The following is an 11765-nucleotide window of genomic DNA, read 5'->3' on the forward strand; positions in this document are numbered from 1 at the left end:
GGCCAGCGCTATACCAACTCGCCAACCAGGTCGACTATCATATTTCAGAACTGTACGGAATGAAGGAGAAAATAAACTGGCCACTTTACCCTATTATCACCTGGCTTAGTTGCCTTATAATTGGTGCCTTGTTATCACTTATGAGGTTTAGACTAGTGTCGTGCATTGCAGGCGCAATGTTCGGTTCAATTTTGTCGAGTATGTCGAAATTCGATATTCACCGATGATCGCTCTGCAGAAGGAGGTCTTTTGTGTGTGTTTCATCTTGTTAGAAAAGTATTCGCTGTCCTCCACTCCCACCCTTAGTGTCTTAACCGCTTAAGGATTTTAACACAGATCTTGCGATTAATGTTTCATATGAATTAAGACGAAGTTTTTTAATGTCTTGGTTGTCTGTCTCATATTGAGACATTGCAGGACACTAGTTCAGACCTTTCTTTGGACAGTTGACTAAACAAGAAGTAGAAACTAGGATCTTCAAGGAAGAATGCGAGTTGATTCCCACACCTTCTTCTCTACAGTTACATCAGGAAATTGACAAAATAGACACTGATAATATTTATAAAATGTGGCGTAAGGGACACTACAGATAATTGTGGGATATTGATATTTTTAAGGAATAATAAATGATAAGATGTGGTTTTATTTCAATGTATTTATTCACTGTTCTTATTTCAACTGGCATTGTTGTGGCAACACTTAGGTACCTGCAACAAAATAGAAATAGTATCCAATTGGTGCAAGAAACATTCAAGCTGATACAGTAAAGGTTTGCAATCTTGAACGGGAAATAGGAGATGCTCTACAGAAAATTTTAGATAGCGAAGTCAGAGTAAAGAAATGTCAGCATAATCATGACTAACACTATCATTTGCTGTTTTCCATATTTTATAAATGTATTTACACTTATTATTAACATTTATGTACAATTATTTATGTTTATTATTTACATTTTAAAATTATTTTCATATAATTTACAAATTTGAGTTAACAACGTACTGTATGTACCGTGGTAACTTTTCGAATATTGGTACGAAATGATCTGTCGTTGACTCATATAATGTTTTGTAATCTGACAATGTAAATACGATAGACAGAACAACCTTGTGGACAATAGGCCAATAAAGAAAACATGACGGATTGCTTAATGCAAATAGTTATTACTTGCTTATTTACAAATGGCTTTTAAGAAACCCGAAAGGTTCATTATCGCCCTCACATAAGTCCGCCATTGGTCCCTATCCTGTGCAAGATTAATCCAGTCTCTATCATCAATTCATCATAATCCATCTCCCTCAATTCCATTTTAATATTATCCTCCCTTCTACGTCTCGGCCTCCCCAAAAGTCTTTCCCCTCCGGCCTCCCAACTAACACTCTCTAAGCATTTCTGGATTCGCCCATACGTGTCACATGCTCTGCCCATCTCAAACGTCTGAATCTAATGTTCCTTGGAAATAGTTATTATAAATATTAAACTCAAATAGTAAATTTAAGTAATTAATATTAGTACTAGACGCTAGTGGATGTAATCTCTTGCAACTGTTGAGAGGAATAAAATGATACATTGTTAACTTGATTTATAAATTATATCAAATTAATTTCAAATACTTAAGTGAAAGCAAATAATAAGTGTAAATAAATATAAATAATTATTGCAAGTAAGAGCAAATTTAAATAATAAATGTAGATAATATGCAAGACAGTAAGTGATAGTGATGGACATATTTAAGCACAAAACTCTTTAATCTGACTTGTAAGACCCAAATTCCTTATCTCAAAATGTTCTGTAGAGCATTCCCTATTTGTTGTTTAAATTTTGCACACTTTTACTGACTAACCCTGTATACCGGAGTTCAGCAAATAATATTAAAATGCAGGGAATATGAAGTAGTCAGTTACGCATTATGGTATGAAATGCAAATAGGCTAGATTAAAAGTAAATACTGATTAAACAGTTAAAAATTTATGTTTTGAGAGGACGCCAGACAGCAAAAAGTCGACGAGATGCGTGTTGCCGATCGGAATGACCACATCTAATTTGCATCCACGTGAAATTAGAGGAAATGAACGTATATCGTTTTGGTAATATTGAACGCAGGGGAAAATTAAGAGATAAGAATAGAAAGCATCAAAACATGTTGCAAAGGAAGCGGAAAATGATGTCGAAGTGGCTTTTCGTGGAAAATGTTCATTGTTACAGTTTAAATCGATTTTAATATATGAGATATGATATGATATAGTCTATGTCAGGCCTGCAGAAGGTTTGCGCTCTCCGAGCCGGCTCACAGCTCATGAGCGGAAAGCAGATATTAGCTGCGCTCTGTATAAGAGTGGACTGGAAGAAGGGGTGGATCTCGTACAAAATGTACAAAAAAAGAAGTACTATTACGAGTGCTTATGAAATGAATTCCCGTTCAGTGTTTGCAAAACTATCTTGGACTATTATTAATTAATAAAGAAATATTTATTTTACAGAAATAATAGAAATTCTATAGCTATTTAAATGTACAATATCATTTTGTTATATTTTTTATTTATCAGTACATCAAAACCGGGTTTTATGCTGTTGGCAGCTGAAAGGAACAGTAGCCTACTGATCGCAATGAAACATCAGTTACAGATGTTCGATGTTTGCCATTATTAAAGTTGAATATAGAAAACAGTTGCTCACAAATATAAATGTTGAGCCAAACGTAACAATCTTTTTCACAGCCAGCCTGTGTAGTCGTGGATATTATTGCTAATGTTTAGTCTTGTAAAACTCAACCAGGCTAGTAGTATTATTCAAACGATCTTTAGCCTTTAGGTCACATTGAAGATCAATAAGTTCGAACTATAAATCGGTAAATGTTAAATGTTATGTTCCGTCTTTTAGATTCCTCCATACTGTACTGTAGCAGTAGGTAAGCAATGTAAAACAGTTACTGAGAATAGGCCTACACAATGCACTCAACTAGATAACTGAGTGGTCGTTTCCCTCTCCTCTACCCCTAGGCAAGTCTATGACATTCTGACGTATCTTCCTCTCCGTTTCGGCGAGCGGTAAATACAGCTCTCCCGCTCCGAAGGACGCGCGCGCTCGTTGAGCTCTGTTTGTGCAGGCCTGGTCTGTGATATATATGATATATGATATGATATGATATGATATATGATATGATATGATATGATATATGATATGATATGATATTATATGATATATGATATTATATGATATATGATATGTGATATATGATATGATAGGATATGATATACGATATGATATGATATGAGACAAAGAGAAAGGCAGAAAATAGGAAAGATTGGATAAAGCTGGGTTTGCAGTGAAAGACCTGCCCTTGGGTAGAACGAAGAATGAATGAATTAATTAATGAATGAGAGAAATGAATATATGATATGATATGATATGATATATGATATGATATGATATGATATGATATGATATGATATGATATGATATGATATGATATGATATGATATGATATGATATATTCCGTGGCAACAATTACATCCATGTAATGTGGAACTCACAATTTTGTAACCGGTGTCACAAATATACCTTTTTTTGTAGACTCTCTTGTAATTTAGATTTATATATCATACTTACATTCTCTCATTATTATATCTTTTTCTTTCCCTAACACCCATTTACTATTTATTATAGTCTCTCGCTTCTGTTTCTAACTAAATTTTTCCATACTCCCACCTATAAGCCTAATTCAGTTCATTCAAAATTGATACATTTACAATTCCTTTCTTGATTTCCAGTTTACTTATATCGAACACTCACTGATTCTAATACTACTTGTTACTAATCCTCACTACACTATTATCCAATAGGGTCGTTATGTCTGTTTCTTGTGTACATTCCATTTTCTGAATTCACTTAGGCCTCTTTTCTCCATCATAAGCTTCGGTATCCTAGCTAGCCTCCCCCACTATAGGCCTACTCCTCGCCTATTTTCATTATCTCTATCGTTTCACTTAACATTCTACTACACTCCCCTAATTTATTATTTATTATACTTACAAAATCATCTATATCCTTAACCGTCGTTGGACTAGAATCGTCCACTTCACCCATTCCTGTTATAAACTAGTCTTCTTCTTTCTTTCCATCACTTCTCCTCCTTTCTGCCCTTGCACTCACAGAAACACTTTCATCTCCTCTCTCGGCACTGACCTTCCTTCCCCCTAAACTATTTAATTCACTTTCCGAATCACTTTAATATATATGATAAATTTCGTGTGAATAATTACATTTTCGAAACTTGAAATGGAACAAAAAACAGGGAATAAACATCAATGGCAGAAGGCTAACAAATCTACGCTTCGCAGATGACATCATTCTATTCGCCAGATCAGCGCAAGCACTTCAAGAGATAGTAAACAAGCTAAACACCCAGAAAGGCCATAGGTCTGATTATGAACAGCGACAAAACGAAAATAATGACCAGTGGACAACAAACTTCAGTACAACTGGACGACACAGAACTACAATACGTCTCTGAATACAAGTACTTACGTCAACATGTAGCCTTCAAGCAGAACACCGACATAGAGATAAAAAGAAGAACATCGACTTGGAAGGTGTTCTGGTGTTCAAAATTCATAATGTTGGAAACAGTTACCGGTTGTTCTGTATGATTGTGAAACTTGGACTCTCACTTTGAGCGAGGAACAGAGATTGTTTGAGAATAGAGTTCTCAGGAAAATATTTGGGGCTTAAAGGGATGAAGTTACAGGAGACTGGAGAAAGTTACACAACACGTAACTGCACGTATTGTATTTTTCACCTGACATAATTAGGAACATTAAATCCAGACGTTTGAGATAGACAGGGCATGTAGCATGTATGGGCGAATTCAGAAATGCGTATATAGAGTGTTAGTTGGGAGGCCGGAGGGAAAAAGACCTTTGGGTAGGCCGAGACGTAGATGGAAGGATAATAATAAAATGTATTTGAGGGAGATGGGATATGATGATAGAGACTGGATTATTCTTGCACAGGAGAGGGACCGATGGGCTAATGTGAGGGCGGCAATGAACCTGCGGATTCCTTAAAAGCCATTTGTAAGTAAGTATTGTTGGACAAAGCAATCAACCACAAACTAAGGTTTGAGACTCTAGAGACCTGCATCCTATTAGTAATCCTAGATCAGTGTCAGACAAAGGCCCTGTCTACGAAGCAATATGCAGCGATCCAAACTTGCCAGAGAAAGATGCAGAGAAAAATATTAGGAGTCACGCGAAAAGACAAGCACCCTAACGACAGTCTACAAAAACTGCCCAACACATCCGATGCAGCAGAACGTGCCATGATGTCGAAGTGGACGTGGGGGTTGGGCACGTGACGAGAATGAAGCACTCAAGATGGATGCACGCGATCACCATGTGGGACCCATACATCGGAAGAAGGAACCAGGGAAGACCACGATCCAGATGGGCGGATATGTTTGTGAAGACGACGGGCAAACAGTGGTCAAGAAAAGCAAGGGACAGATCTGAGTGGAAAGAACTAGGACTAATACGAACTAGAAATAGTTAAGTGTGTTAGTGTATAGTGTTAATAGGTTACAATGACGACTCGTGCTAGATATTAGGTATACATTAGTTTTAAAGGTATACAGATCGACAAAGTAAAATATCGCCTGGAATGGCTCACTAAGCGAGTAAAAACGAGCCACCCCTTTTATAGAAGGCCTTTGCCCTTCACGGGACATAATGGCTAAATTCATTCATTCATTCAATTACATTCGTGTAATGTGGACCTGATAATTTTGTATAAGGTGCCGCAATTACATTCATTACAGACACATTTTCATTTATTGCTATTTTTATTTAAGTTCTCTCTTTTTAAAAATCTATCCTTTCCCTCCTTGACTTCTCATAGAATTTTTATGCATAAGCACTGCTTTAGATCAATCATGTGCAGTGCAGATTGTGCACTCGCTATTACTTTCTGTCTTGCTGCGATGCTGACACTCTACATCTATCCTCTTCTTTTCTATTCTTTTTTTATAACCTCATAGCTATAACACGATCTAGTATGTACAGTCACGAAGCTTGAGTTGTGAGGGTGCTAGGAACAATAGACTGTGCCGATACTATTTTGCATTGTCTGTAATGAGACGATATTAGCGATGCTAGTGGTTAGCAACTATCTATGGATGCATATTTACTACGTATTGAGCTTCGTGACTGTATGTACTAGACTGTGGCTATAGCCTAGCTTATTTATTTTACGATTCTTCGTACTCATTACTCTATTTTCTTCCAGTTAATTTTAACATATAATTGAAATCTAGGTATCCACTGAGCTATTCAGTTTTACTCCCAGTAGAATGTAATACTAAAGTTATTATTAAGGAATTTCCAAATATTTGTTATATTCACAATCACAGTTCGTACGAAAGTGCTTATTTCTAATCACAAATAAATAATGAGGCATGGATTATAGGCCTACCTATTGGCCACGAAACGCTCCTAATAACACTAACGAGGACTTGGTTCAGGTTCAGGGTCATCATCACCATCCGGTCTTGCTGCCACCATGACACTCTGCAACAAATAGCAGCGGAACATGAATGATAAATGTTTCTTAATTATAAGGATAGAGAGTGACACATAATGTAAACAAAGTCTCATGAATATGAATTATCTCTCTCGTTATGCGGTCCACGAATTTAATAAAGGACTAGCCTAGTTCTTAGTTGTGATTAATTGTAGGCCTATTCTTATCTATATTTTGTTTTATTTAGCTGTCACTCAAAGAGTAAAAAAATGAAGTCACTCAATATTCATCCAAATAATGAGAGGAAAATTTTGTTTTTTCACAAATGAAAGCATTAGCGAAATGTAAGTTGATTAACTAAGTATAAATATGCAATTAATTAAAAAGTACATAATAAGATAAATATTAAAATATTTCAATTAATCAGTTAAATTGTAATTATATGAAGAGAATTACGGGAAATAGTACATTTAGAGAACATCTTGGGTTGAGCTTTGAAGTATGCTTTGTCGTTATGCTTTCCACGAATTTAACAAAAGTGTAGCCTAGCTCTTAGTTAATTGTAGCCCTATTCTTGTGTACATTTTATTTCATTTAGCTGTCACTCAGAGAGTAAAAAATGAAGTCACTTAATATGCACCCAAAGAATGAGAGAAAATTTTGTTTTTCACATTACAAATGGAGACATTATCAAAATTATAACATTATTGACTATACAGTTAATAAAAAAACGTACTAAGATATTATAATCAATGCAAATATAATTTTAATTACTTATTAGAATTGTAATTAGACGAAGACAATTATGGGAAGTAATGTATCTAGGGAGCCTCTTAGTTAGGGCTACAATGCTTATTTGTTATACTTATAACCAAGAATACAACGATGTAAGATCAACCAAGTTGTGTTTGTGAGAAAATAATAATAATAATAATAATAATAATAATAATAATAATAATAATAATAATAATAATAATAATAATAATGATAATGATTATAATAGGCTTACTACTACTACTACTACTCCTAATTAATTATAATGGTAATAATAGGTATAATAGGCTTACTACTACGACTACTACTACTACTATAATATAATAATAATTCGTGGCGCTACAGCCCGTGAAGGAACTAGACCGACCAGCCGGCTACTGGCCTCACGCTCACATGCCGAAGCAGAGGTGGACGATCATCCAACCAGAATGGAGGTATCGTGTGGTTAGCATGATGATCCCCCCAGCCGTTATAGCTGGCCTTCACAACCGGATTTCGCTGCCTATCGTACCTCCAAAAGTGCATCACGATGCTGGGTGGGCAACGGTTCCGTACAATGGCCGAAATTTCATGAGAAAATATCTTCCCCCATGAGGACTCGAACCAGCGGGCATTCCGTAACGCGGGTCCTAGACAGGATGCCTTAGACCACGACGCCACGGCACTGGACACTACTACTACTACTACTACTACTACTACTACTACTACTACTACTACTACTACTACTACTACTACTACTACTACTACTACTACTACTACTACTACTACTACTACTACTACTACCACTGATAATATAATAATAATAATAATAATAATAGGCCTAATAATAAATAGTACTAGCAGGCATAATAGGCTTACTACTGATGATGATGATGATGATGATAATAATAATAATAATAATAATAATAATAATAATAATAATAATAATAATAATAATAATAAAGGTAATGGTATTGGTGATAGTGGGCTAATAGTAATAATAATAATAATGATATGGAAATTGGCTCGCGTATACAAAGTGTTCTCCAAATATAATTTATTTACAATTGATTTTGAATATTTGAAGAACAGATAATCTTAATAAATACCAAGAAGGGATTGTCTTTTCTGGCTTTTATAATAGCACTAGTTTAACTGCTTTCCAATGCAAATTCCTAAATTTCACTGATACTGAAACCCGGAACGCCTGCGTGATAGCCGGTACGTCTAAATCAGTCTGTCACAAAGAGTCAGAATTTATAGTTACATGGGAACTGGAACTGGAATATTTGTACAGTAATGCCAGAATTAGCATTAAGGTTTGATATGCTATATCACAACATAAGGCGCCTCTCAGATATTTCAGTTTTATAACTTTCAGAAAGCTTTAGGTGCAGAAAATAAACTATTTCCAAAGTGGCGGAGACTTTGATCTTACCTGCATGGCGAGGATAGTTGCAGCAAGGGCAAACACCAAGAGTGTACGAATCATTTTGTAGGAGAGCCTAGAATTGAAAGTGATTGTTTAGGGTCACATATTTCTCATATTTTTTCAACCAGGAAAGTAATGAAGGTAAATGGATAGTGTTTTACAGAACGGAAACTGTGGTAATATGCTACAAATGCAAGCAAAGATAGTTACAATTAAAATTCTACAAAATATAACTTTTAACGGTCAATTTTGACTGCCGAGTATTTTAAGTTGGTGGACCAGCTGATCTCGGACTGGAAGTTTCCGAGCTCAGTTCCATGTGGTGGCGGGAATTTTCTAGTTGACATTCCTTCAGAACAGAACCGAAATCTAAGAAACGTCGTGTCGAATTAAGTACCTTGTGTTTCTTGGGGGTTGAAATGCGGTTGGAGCGCGGTACCTAACACGCTATGTCATTTAATGCTGACGTCATGAAAGCATGGGATTTACCTTCATGTGCTCTACATTTTCACGACCTCTGAAAGAGATACCTTCAACTTGTTACCTTTATATTATCGTATAATGAAATGACCTTACAAACGAAACAACTCCTGCAAAGGAAAGTATTTTTAAATAACATATGGAATTTAGGGTAATGAGTTCACAGTATAGGCCTATTGTGACCTTTGCGTCACATAATTTGTTTAGAGTGTTACAGAGTTGATTTATAGATTTTTAACACTTTTTAACATTATGCCTAACTTTGCCTTTCAAACTAATCTGTGGTTAATTTAAGAATGAAATTGTGTATGCTAAACTGACGCACATGGCGTAGGATTTAATTTTCACCATTCTGCCTCTACAGTGACGTAATAGTCTGTTATGAATAAATTTCAGGCTGGAATTACATGCGATTTAAGAATTGTTATTTATTAAAGAAAATATTGGTCACTGTGACAAGAATAGTTACGTTATAGAAATGGGTACTAACGCTTCTTTCCTTGATTTTCTTATACAGAGTGAACCGTAAGTAATGTCATTAATTTCAGGGAGTTATTCTTTGAGATATTTGAAACAAAGCAGTTTAATGCAATTTTGCTGGCTTTTGCGTCCTTTGGCTATAAAAATTGTTTTATATTAAATATTTAATAACTTGTTTTGGAAAGGTCATCGCTTTATTTCTCAATATTCTCAGTCAATTTAAGAGAGCAGTATATTATGAGAATAAACGATTCAAAGAATTTTAGTTTTGTCCTTCAAATGTGCGGAAATTTGATCCGAACAAATGTAACTTTTCGTTTTCCAAAGGAGTTTTAACATTTGTTTGAGTCAAATTTCTGTATATTTAAAGGACAAAACAAAAATGATTTTTCCGTATGATTTTAGCACAGCTGCGAGAGAGGATCACGCATGCAGTCTCTGGTATCGACCGTGAGATGTTGGGACGTGTATGGCAGGAACTGGAGTATAGGATTGATGTTTGCCGCGTCACCGACGGTGGGCATACGGAACTCCTGCAAGGTATGTGCGAAACTTTGGTAGGCTAGATACTCTATCCTCTGATACAAATGTTTCCGTTATATCTGTCATAGTAACTGTTCTATAGGCCCCCGAAACCCCGGAAAGACTTTAGAATCGCCCTGTACTTGTGCGGAAGTAGGATGTTTATGAAACAAATATATTTTAATTTTAATTTTTTGTTTATTAATATATACGTAGCTACTAATGGCATATAGTCTACATGTTAAATGGCGAAACCTGCAATTACATACTAAAATTAGTCAGTATTTTTCATAGGGAAATTGCAGGAGTACAACAGTATGTTTTCTGATAGCAATTTATAAGCGCATTATATTTGTTAAATCGGTTTCGGATATTGAGCGGGGTTGTCATAATTCTGTTGTATGTTTTAGCCCAGATCACATATAGATTGCTCATTTCTATCTTAAAATCGGTTCACTTTGAAGAGAACAACCGCCAGGATCGTCATCCGTCCGCCCTAAACGAACACGAGATGTCAGTATAGTCGCTAATGCAATTCAAATGGGAGTTATGACGTGACTCTTTATGTAACAACTAGATGGCAGCATAGTAAACCTAACAAAAGTTGTTACCGTCAAAGCCTATAACGCCGAGCAATCTGGGTATATATGATGTAGGTTTTTAGTGATGTTATTTTGCGCGGAATTTACATGACTATATTCAGCAACAATGACTTGCACGAAGCACAGAGTTAAATGGCTAATGGAATGATAACTAAGAATTATACATTTCATATTACCTCATAAGACATTCTTGTCAGTTAAACTTTATAAAATAACATTAATCATGTTGAAATTTATTATGAAAATGGAATAGAATCTCTATGCGAGAGGTGATATTGCTTAATCCATTAAGTTAAAAAACTATTATATATATTTATAATTGAGGACATGAAATTTTGCTGAGAAAATTAAGTGTTTAAATTTGATGATGGAAAAGTTCAACAGCTTAGGAATCGCAAAGCAAGTAAAGAATATTCTCTCGAAGACAAAAATAAGTAATATATTTGAAACAAGGAAGAAATTATTGCAAAGGTAGGCTTTTAAGAATAATGGAGTAGAGGAGAATATTCTGAAACTTATTTTAACATACAAAATAAAGCTAGAAGTTAATGGAGTAGGATAGAACACAATGAAATCGAATAGAAGGGCTCTCACCTGAAGTTGCTTTGCTTCTGGTATTGATATGGTTACACAATGTGACGACGACTTATATACTTGCATGGGCCAAAAAGTCCTGTGAACAAGAACGACATATGTTAAACTGAAAGTAGAACGAATGAGTTGCTTTGCTTTTCAGAGTCCATATAAATGACATAATGTACATAGTTTCATTATTTCTCTTTGTTACATCGATGGAATGTTCGTTACTCGTATTTCCAATCTCGGCATGGAAGAGTTAGGAGACGCTTTGTCAACTAACACTTTGTCATGAAATGGTTCAGAAATAAAGTTAGGCTCTAAGTGCGATTTATGTACTAATTTAATTTAAGATTTTGATGTCCTCTTCAGTATTGGAACACCATAACTGTGTTGGGGCTTTATTT

General features: G+C 35.3%; 1 long non-coding RNA gene across 1 annotated transcript; it reads right to left on the reverse strand.

Annotated features, from left to right (window-relative positions):
- Positions 1 to 640: 640 nt before the first annotated feature.
- Positions 641 to 11408, reverse strand: LOC138710070 (uncharacterized). The gene is made up of 4 exons (XR_011335042.1): positions 11377 to 11408; positions 8705 to 8771; positions 6466 to 6560; positions 641 to 707 (listed from the first exon to the last, which is right to left on the reverse strand). It is a non-coding gene; the product is annotated as an uncharacterized lncRNA (long non-coding RNA).
- Between the last annotated feature and the right edge of the window lie 357 nt (positions 11409 to 11765).

Source organism: Periplaneta americana, chromosome 12 (genome assembly GCF_040183065.1).
Source record: "Periplaneta americana isolate PAMFEO1 chromosome 12, P.americana_PAMFEO1_priV1, whole genome shotgun sequence".
Taxonomy (NCBI): domain Eukaryota; kingdom Metazoa; phylum Arthropoda; class Insecta; order Blattodea; family Blattidae; genus Periplaneta; species Periplaneta americana.